Consider the following 10,935-nt stretch of genomic DNA (forward strand, 5'->3'; position numbering starts at 1 on the left):
CTCAGAGAAGTACCGTAAATAGCTGTGTTGAGTGTCATCATATAAATTTATTATAGTATAATACAAAACTTGGTAATGATACCCTAATGTTATGACATTTTCTGGATTTTGTTGAAGTTCTCAACTTTAGAAAGTTTTGCAAGTACTTTTTAAAGATCATATCTATCCAAGATTGTATAATTAAAAATCCAAAAGTTCCAATTCTACGAGAAAAGGCAGTGGAAATGCTAATATCTGCTAGTATATTGGACAAATAATGTTGAGAATTATTTTCACAGATAGCATAAGATGAAGTAAACAAATTCCGCTTCAGAGAAGTGCCGAAATTAGCAATTGTAGCCGTCATCATCTAAATTTATTTTAGTATAATACAAAACTTGCTAATAAAACCCTAATGTTATGATATTTTCTTGATTTTTTTGTAGTTCTCAACTTTAGAAAGTTGTGCAAGTACTTTTTAAAGATCATATCTATCCAAGATTGTATAATTCAAGTTCCAAAAATTCCATTTCTTCGAGAAAAGGCAGTAGAAATGCTAATATCTTCTAGTATATTGGACAAATAATGTTGTGAATTATACTTACAGATAGCAGAGGATGAAGTAAATTAATTCCGACTCAGAGAAGTACCGTAAATAGCTGTGTTGAGTGTCATCATATAAATTTATTATAGTATAATACAAAACTTGGTAATGATACCCTAATGTTATGACATTTTCTGGATTTTGTTGAAGTTCTCAACTTTAGAAAGTTTTGCAAGTACTTTTTAAAGATCATATCTATCCAAGATTGTATAATTAAAAATCCAAAAGTTCCAATTCTACGAGAAAAGGCAGTGGAAATGCTAATATCTGCTAGTATATTGGACAAATAATGTTGAGAATTATTTTCACAGATAGCATAAGATGAAGTAAACAAATTCCGCTTCAGAGAAGTGCCGAAATTAGCAATTGTAGCCGTCATCATCTAAATTTATTTTAGTATAATACAAAACTTGCTAATAAAACCCTAATGTTATGATATTTTCTTGATTTTTTTGTAGTTCTCAACTTTAGAAAGTTGTGCAAGTACTTTTTAAAGATCATATCTATCCAAGATTGTATAATTCAAGTTCCAAAAATTCCATTTCTTCGAGAAAAGGCAGTAGAAATGCTAATATCTTCTAGTATATTGGACAAATAATGTTGTGAATTATACTTACAGATAGCAGAGGATGAAGTAAATTAATTCCGACTCAGAGAAGTACCGTAAATAGCTGTGTTGAGTGTCATCATATAAATTTATTATAGTATAATACAAAACTTGGTAATGATACCCTAATGTTATGACATTTTCTGGATTTTGTTGAAGTTCTCAACTTTAGAAAGTTTTGCAAGTACTTTTTAAAGATCATATCTATCCAAGATTGTATAATTAAAAATCCAAAAGTTCCAATTCTACGAGAAAAGGCAGTGGAAATGCTAATATTTGCTTGCATTTTGGACTAATAATGTTGAGAATTATACGCACAGACAGCATAAGATGAAGTAAACAAATTCCGCTTCAGAGAAGTGCCGAAATTAGCAATTGTAGCCGTCATCATCTAAATTTATTTTAGTATAATACAAAACTTGCTAATAAAACCCTAATGTTATGATATTTTCTTGATTTTTATGTAGTTTTCAACTTTAGAAAGTTGTGCAAGTACTTTTTAAAGATCAAATATATCCAAGATTGTATAATTCAAGTTCCAAAAATTCCATTTCTTCGAGAAAAGGCAGTGGAAATGCTAATATCTGCTAGTATATTGGACAAATAATGTTGAGAATTATACTCACAGATAGCATAAGATGAAGTAAACAAATTCCGCTTCAGAGAAGTGCCGAAATTAGCAATTGTAGCCGTCATCATATAAATTTATTTTAGTATAATACAAAACTTGCTAATAAAACCCTAATGTTATGATATTTTCTTGATTTTTTTGTAGTTCTCAACTTTAGAAAGTTGTGCAAGTACTTTTTAAAGATCATATCTATCCAAGATTGTATAATTCAAGTTCCAAAAATTCCATTTCTTCGAGAAAAGGCAGTGGAAATGCTAATATCTTCTAGTATATTGGACAAATAATGTTGTGAATTATACTCACAGATAGCAGAGGATGAAGTAAATTAATTCCGACTCAGAGAAGTACCGTAAATAGCTGTGTTGAGTGTCATCATATAAATTTATTATAGTATAATACAAAACTTGGTAATGATACCCTAATGTTATGACATTTTCTGGATTTTGTTGAAGTTCTCAACTTTAGAAAGTTTTGCAAGTACTTTTTAAAGATCATATCTATCCAAGATTGTATAATTAAAAATCCAAAAGTTCCAATTCTACGAGAAAAGGCAGTGGAAATGCTAATATTTGCTTGCATTTTGGACTAATAATGTTGAGAATTATACGCACAGACAGCATAAGATGAAGTAAACAAATTCCGCTTCAGAGAAGTGCCGAAATTAGCAATTGTAGCCGTCATCATCTAAATTTATTTTAGTATAATACAAAACTTGCTAATAAAACCCTAATGTTATGATATTTTCTTGATTTTTATGTAGTTTTCAACTTTAGAAAGTTGTGCAAGTACTTTTTAAAGATCAAATCTATCCAAGATTGTATAATTCAAGTTCCAAAAATTCCATTTCTTCGAGAAAAGGCAGTGGAAATGCTAATATCTGCTAGTATATTGGACAAATAATGTTGAGAATTATACTCACAGATAGCATAAGATGAAGTAAACAAATTCCGCTTCAGAGAAGTGCCGAAATTAGCAATTGTAGCCGTCATCATCTAAATTTATTTTAGTATAATACAAAACTTGCTAATAAAACCCTAATGTTATGATATTTTCTTGATTTTTTTGTAGTTCTCAACTTTAGAAAGTTGTGCAAGTACTTTTTAAAGATCATATCTATCCAAGATTGTATAATTCAAGTTCCAAAAATTCCATTTCTTCGAGAAAAGGCAGTGGAAATGCTAATATCTGCTAGTATATTGGACAAATAATGTTGAGAATTATACTCACAGATAGCAGAGGATGAAGTAAATGAATTCCGATTCATAGAACTACCGTAAATAGCAGTGGTGAGAGTCATCATATAAATTTATTATAGTATAATACAAAACTTGGTAATGATACCTTATGTTATGACATTTTCTGGATTTTGTTGAAGTTCTCAACATTAGAAAGTTTTGCAAGTACTTTTTAAAGATCATATCTATCTAAGATTGTATAATTAAAATTCTAAAAAATTTATTTCTACGAGAAAAGACAGTGGAAATGCTAATAACTGCAAGTATTTTAGTAAATAGCAGTGGTGAGAGTCATCATATTAATATATTATAACATAATACAAAACATAGTAACACTCAAATAATGCTCCAATTTTATGCCTTTTGTTTGATTTCGTTGTAGTTCTCAATTTTAGAAAAGTAGAGCAAGTACTCCGTAAAGATAATATCTATGCAAGAATGTATAATTCAAATTACAAAAATTCCATTTCTACGAGAAAAGGCATTGGAAATGCTAGTATTTGTTAGTATTTTGGACAAATAATGTTGAGAATTATACTCACAGATAGCAGAAGATGAAGTAAATAAATTCCGATTCAGAGAAGTACCGAAAATAGCTGTGTTGAGTGTCATCATTTAAATTTATTATACTATAATACAAAACTTGGTAATGATACCCTAATGATATGACATTTTCTGGATTTTGTGGTAGTTCTCAACTTTAGAAAGTTTTGCAAGTACTTTTTAAAGATCATATCTATCCAAGATTGTATAATTCAAGTTCTAAAAATTCCATTTCTTCGAGAAAAGGCAGTGGAAATGCTAATATGTGCTTGCATTTGGACTAATAATGTTGAGAATTATACGCACAGACAGCATAAGATGAAGTAAACAAATTCCGATTCACAGAACTGCCGAAATTAGCAAGTGTAGCCGTCATCATATAAATTTATTTTAGTATAATACAAAACTTGCTAATAAAACCCTAATGTTATGATATTTTCTTGATTTTTATGTAGTTCTCAACTTTAGAAAGTTGTGCAAGTACTTTTTAAAGATCAAATCTATCCAAGATTGTATAATTCAAGTTCCAAAAATTCCATTTCTTCGAGAAAAGGCAGTGGAAATGCTAATATCTGCTAGTATATTGGACAAATAATGTTGAGAATTATTTTCACAGATAGCATAAGATGAAGTAAACAAATTCCGCTTCAGAGAAGTGCCGAAATTAGCAATTGTAGCCGTCATCATCTAAATTTATTTTAGTATAATACAAAACTTGCTAATAAAACCCTAATGTTATGATATTTTCTTGATTTTTTTGTAGTTCTCAACTTTAGAAAGTTGTGCAAGTACTTTTTAAAGATCATATCTATCCAAGATTGTATAATTCAAGTTCCAAAAATTCCATTTCTTCGAGAAAAGGCAGTAGAAATGCTAATATCTTCTAGTATATTGGACAAATAATGTTGTGAATTATACTTACAGATAGCAGAGGATGAAGTAAATTAATTCCGACTCAGAGAAGTACCGTAAATAGCTGTGTTGAGTGTCATCATATAAATTTATTATAGTATAATACAAAACTTGGTAATGATACCCTAATGTTATGACATTTTCTGGATTTTGTTGAAGTTCTCAACTTTAGAAAGTTTTGCAAGTACTTTTTAAAGATCATATCTATCCAAGATTGTATAATTAAAAATCCAAAAGTTCCAATTCTACGAGAAAAGGCAGTGGAAATGCTAATATTTGCTTGCATTTTGGACTAATAATGTTGAGAATTATACGCACAGACAGCATAAGATGAAGTAAACAAATTCCGCTTCAGAGAAGTGCCGAAATTAGCAATTGTAGCCGTCATCATCTAAATTTATTTTAGTATAATACAAAACTTGCTAATAAAACCCTAATGTTATGATATTTTCTTGATTTTTATGTAGTTTTCAACTTTAGAAAGTTGTGCAAGTACTTTTTAAAGATCAAATCTATCCAAGATTGTATAATTCAAGTTCCAAAAATTCCATTTCTTCGAGAAAAGGCAGTGGAAATGCTAATATCTGCTAGTATATTGGACAAATAATGTTGAGAATTATACTCACAGATAGCATAAGATGAAGTAAACAAATTCCGCTTCAGAGAAGTGCCGAAATTAGCAATTGTAGCCGTCATCATCTAAATTTATTTTAGTATAATACAAAACTTGCTAATAAAACCCTAATGTTATGATATTTTCTTGATTTTTTTGTAGTTCTCAACTTTAGAAAGTTGTGCAAGTACTTTTTAAAGATCATATCTATCCAAGATTGTATAATTCAAGTTCCAAAAATTCCATTTCTTCGAGAAAAGGCAGTGGAAATGCTAATATCTTCTAGTATATTGGACAAATAATGTTGTGAATTATACTCACAGATAGCAGAGGATGAAGTAAATTAATTCCGACTCAGAGAAGTACCGTAAATAGCTGTGTTGAGTGTCATCATATAAATTTATTATAGTATAATACAAAACTTGGTAATGATACCCTAATGTTATGACATTTTCTGGATTTTGTTGAAGTTCTCAACTTTAGAAAGTTTTGCAAGTACTTTTTAAAGATCATATCTATCCAAGATTGTATAATTAAAAATCCAAAAGTTCCAATTCTACGAGAAAAGGCAGTGGAAATGCTAATATTTGCTTGCATTTTGGACTAATAATGTTGAGAATTATACGCACAGACAGCATAAGATGAAGTAAACAAATTCCGCTTCAGAGAAGTGCCGAAATTAGCAATTGTAGCCGTCATCATCTAAATTTATTTTAGTATAATACAAAACTTGCTAATAAAACCCTAATGTTATGACATTTTCTGGATTTTGTTGAAGTTCTCAACTTTAGAAAGTTTTGCAAGTACTTTTTAAAGATCATATCTATCCAAGATTGTATAATTAAAAATCCAAAAGTTCCAATTCTACGAGAAAAGGCAGTGGAAATGCTAATATTTGCTTGCATTTTGGACTAATAATGTTGAGAATTATACGCACAGACAGCATAAGATGAAGTAAACAAATTCCGCTTCAGAGAAGTGCCGAAATTAGCAATTGTAGCCGTCATCATCTAAATTTATTTTAGTATAATACAAAACTTGCTAATAAAACCCTAATGTTATGATATTTTCTTGATTTTTTTGTAGTTCTCAACTTTAGAAAGTTGTGCAAGTACTTTTTAAAGATCAAATCTATCCAAGATTGTATAATTCAAGTTCCAAAAATTCCATTTCTTCGAGAAAAGGCAGTGGAAATGCTAATATCTTCTAGTATATTGGACAAATAATGTTGTGAATTATACTCACAGATAGCAGAGGATGAAGTAAATTAATTCCGACTCAGAGAAGTACCGTAAATAGCTGTGTTGAGTGTCATCATATAAATTTATTATAGTATAATACAAAACTTGGTAATGATACCCTAATGTTATGACATTTTCTGGATTTTGTTGAAGTTCTCAACTTTAGAAAGTTTTGCAAGTACTTTTTAAAGATCATATCTATCCAAGATTGTATAATTAAAAATCCAAAAGTTCCAATTCTACGAGAAAAGGCAGTGGAAATGCTAATATTTGCTTGCATTTTGGACTAATAATGTTGAGAATTATACGCACAGACAGCATAAGATGAAGTAAACAAATTCCGCTTCAGAGAAGTGCCGAAATTAGCAATTGTAGCCGTCATCATCTAAATTTATTTTAGTATAATACAAAACTTGCTAATAAAACCCTAATGTTATGATATTTTCTTGATTTTTATGTAGTTTTCAACTTTAGAAAGTTGTGCAAGTACTTTTTAAAGATCAAATCTATCCAAGATTGTATAATTCAAGTTCCAAAAATTCCATTTCTTCGAGAAAAGGCAGTGGAAATGCTAATATCTGCTAGTATATTGGACAAATAATGTTGAGAATTATACTCACAGATAGCATAAGATGAAGTAAACAAATTCCGCTTCAGAGAAGTGCCGAAATTAGCAATTGTAGCCGTCATCATCTAAATTTATTTTAGTATAATACAAAACTTGCTAATAAAACCCTAATGTTATGATATTTTCTTGATTTTTTTGTAGTTCTCAACTTTAGAAAGTTGTGCAAGTACTTTTTAAAGATCATATCTATCCAAGATTGTATAATTCAAGTTCCAAAAATTCCATTTCTTCGAGAAAAGGCAGTGGAAATGCTAATATCTTCTAGTATATTGGACAAATAATGTTGTGAATTATACTCACAGATAGCAGAGGATGAAGTAAATTAATTCCGACTCAGAGAAGTACCGTAAATAGCTGTGTTGAGTGTCATCATATAAATTTATTATAGTATAATACAAAACTTGGTAATGATACCCTAATGTTATGACATTTTCTGGATTTTGTTGAAGTTCTCAACTTTAGAAAGTTTTGCAAGTACTTTTTAAAGATCATATCTATCCAAGATTGTATAATTAAAAATCCAAAAGTTCCAATTCTACGAGAAAAGGCAGTGGAAATGCTAATATTTGCTTGCATTTTGGACTAATAATGTTGAGAATTATACGCACAGACAGCATAAGATGAAGTAAACAAATTCCGCTTCAGAGAAGTGCCGAAATTAGCAATTGTAGCCGTCATCATCTAAATTTATTTTAGTATAATACAAAACTTGCTAATAAAACCCTAATGTTATGATATTTTCTTGATTTTTTTGTAGTTCTCAACTTTAGAAAGTTGTGCAAGTACTTTTTAAAGATCATATCTATCCAAGATTGTATAATTCAAGTTCTAAAAATTCCATTTCTTCGAGAAAAGGCAGTGGAAATGCTAATATGTGCTTGCATTTGGACTAATAATGTTGAGAATTATACGCACAGACAGCATAAGATGAAGTAAACAAATTCCGCTTCAGAGAAGTGCCGAAATTAGCAATTGTAGCCGTCATCATCTAAATTTATTTTAGTATAATACAAAACTTGCTAATAAAACCCTAATGTTATGATATTTTCTTGATTTTTTTGTAGTTCTCAACTTTAGAAAGTTGTGCAAGTACTTTTTAAAGATCATATCTATCCAAGATTGTATAATTCAAGTTCTAAAAATTCCATTTCTTCGAGAAAAGGCAGTGGAAATGCTAATATCTTCTAGTATATTGGACAAATAATGTTGTGAATTATACTCACAGATAGCAGAGGATGAAGTAAATTAATTCCGACTCAGAGAAGTACCGTAAATAGCTGTGTTGAGTGTCATCATATAAATTTATTATAGTATAATACAAAACTTGGTAATGATACCCTAATGTTATGACATTTTCTGGATTTTGTTGAAGTTCTCAACTTTAGAAAGTTTTGCAAGTACTTTTTAAAGATCATATCTATCCAAGATTGTATAATTAAAAATCCAAAAGTTCCAATTCTACGAGAAAAGGCAGTGGAAATGCTAATATCTGCTAGTATATTGGACAAATAATGTTGAGAATTATTTTCACAGATAGCATAAGATGAAGTAAACAAATTCCGCTTCAGAGAAGTGCCGAAATTAGCAATTGTAGCCGTCATCATCTAAATTTATTTTAGTATAATACAAAACTTGCTAATAAAACCCTAATGTTATGATATTTTCTTGATTTTTTTGTAGTTCTCAACTTTAGAAAGTTGTGCAAGTACTTTTTAAAGATCATATCTATCCAAGATTGTATAATTCAAGTTCCAAAAATTCCATTTCTTCGAGAAAAGGCAGTAGAAATGCTAATATCTTCTAGTATATTGGACAAATAATGTTGTGAATTATACTTACAGATAGCAGAGGATGAAGTAAATTAATTCCGACTCAGAGAAGTACCGTAAATAGCTGTGTTGAGTGTCATCATATAAATTTATTATAGTATAATACAAAACTTGGTAATGATACCCTAATGTTATGACATTTTCTGGATTTTGTTGAAGTTCTCAACTTTAGAAAGTTTTGCAAGTACTTTTTAAAGATCATATCTATCCAAGATTGTATAATTAAAAATCCAAAAGTTCCAATTCTACGAGAAAAGGCAGTGGAAATGCTAATATTTGCTTGCATTTTGGACTAATAATGTTGAGAATTATACGCACAGACAGCATAAGATGAAGTAAACAAATTCCGCTTCAGAGAAGTGCCGAAATTAGCAATTGTAGCCGTCATCATCTAAATTTATTTTAGTATAATACAAAACTTGCTAATAAAACCCTAATGTTATGATATTTTCTTGATTTTTTTGTAGTTCTCAACTTTAGAAAGTTGTGCAAGTACTTTTTAAAGATCAAATCTATCCAAGATTGTATAATTCAAGTTCCAAAAATTCCATTTCTTCGAGAAAAGGCAGTGGAAATGCTAATATCTGCTAGTATATTGGACAAATAATGTTGAGAATTATACTCACAGATAGCATAAGATGAAGTAAACAAATTCCGCTTCAGAGAAGTGCCGAAATTAGCAATTGTAGCCGTCATCATCTAAATTTATTTTAGTATAATACAAAACTTGCTAATAAAACCCTAATGTTATGATATTTTCTTGATTTTTTTGTAGTTCTCAACTTTAGAAAGTTGTGCAAGTACTTTTTAAAGATCATATCTATCCAAGATTGTATAATTCAAGTTCCAAAAATTCCATTTCTTCGAGAAAAGGCAGTGGAAATGCTAATATCTTCTAGTATATTGGACAAATAATGTTGTGAATTATACTCACAGATAGCAGAGGATGAAGTAAATTAATTCCGACTCAGAGAAGTACCGTAAATAGCTGTGTTGAGTGTCATCATATAAATTTATTATAGTATAATACAAAACTTGGTAATGATACCCTAATGTTATGACATTTTCTGGATTTTGTTGAAGTTCTCAACTTTAGAAAGTTTTGCAAGTACTTTTTAAAGATCATATCTATCCAAGATTGTATAATTAAAAATCCAAAAGTTCCAATTCTACGAGAAAAGGCAGTGGAAATGCTAATATCTGCTAGTATATTGGACAAATAATGTTGAGAATTATTTTCACAGATAGCATAAGATGAAGTAAACAAATTCCGCTTCAGAGAAGTGCCGAAATTAGCAATTGTAGCCGTCATCATCTAAATTTATTTTAGTATAATACAAAACTTGCTAATAAAACCCTAATGTTATGATATTTTCTTGATTTTTTTGTAGTTCTCAACTTTAGAAAGTTGTGCAAGTACTTTTTAAAGATCATATCTATCCAAGATTGTATAATTCAAGTTCCAAAAATTCCATTTCTTCGAGAAAAGGCAGTAGAAATGCTAATATCTTCTAGTATATTGGACAAATAATGTTGTGAATTATACTTACAGATAGCAGAGGATGAAGTAAATTAATTCCGACTCAGAGAAGTACCGTAAATAGCTGTGTTGAGTGTCATCATATAAATTTATTATAGTATAATACAAAACTTGGTAATGATACCCTAATGTTATGACATTTTCTGGATTTTGTTGAAGTTCTCAACTTTAGAAAGTTTTGCAAGTACTTTTTAAAGATCATATCTATCCAAGATTGTATAATTAAAAATCCAAAAGTTCCAATTCTACGAGAAAAGGCAGTGGAAATGCTAATATTTGCTTGCATTTTGGACTAATAATGTTGAGAATTATACGCACAGACAGCATAAGATGAAGTAAACAAATTCCGCTTCAGAGAAGTGCCGAAATTAGCAATTGTAGCCGTCATCATCTAAATTTATTTTAGTATAATACAAAACTTGCTAATAAAACCCTAATGTTATGATATTTTCTTGATTTTTTTGTAGTTCTCAACTTTAGAAAGTTGTGCAAGTACTTTTTAAAGATCATATCTATCCAAGATTGTATAATTCAAGTTCCAAAAATTCCATTTCTTCGAGAAAAGGCAGTAGA

The sequence above is a fragment of the Rhopalosiphum padi genome, chromosome 3, assembly GCF_020882245.1.
Source record: "Rhopalosiphum padi isolate XX-2018 chromosome 3, ASM2088224v1, whole genome shotgun sequence".
Classification (NCBI taxonomy): domain Eukaryota; kingdom Metazoa; phylum Arthropoda; class Insecta; order Hemiptera; family Aphididae; genus Rhopalosiphum; species Rhopalosiphum padi.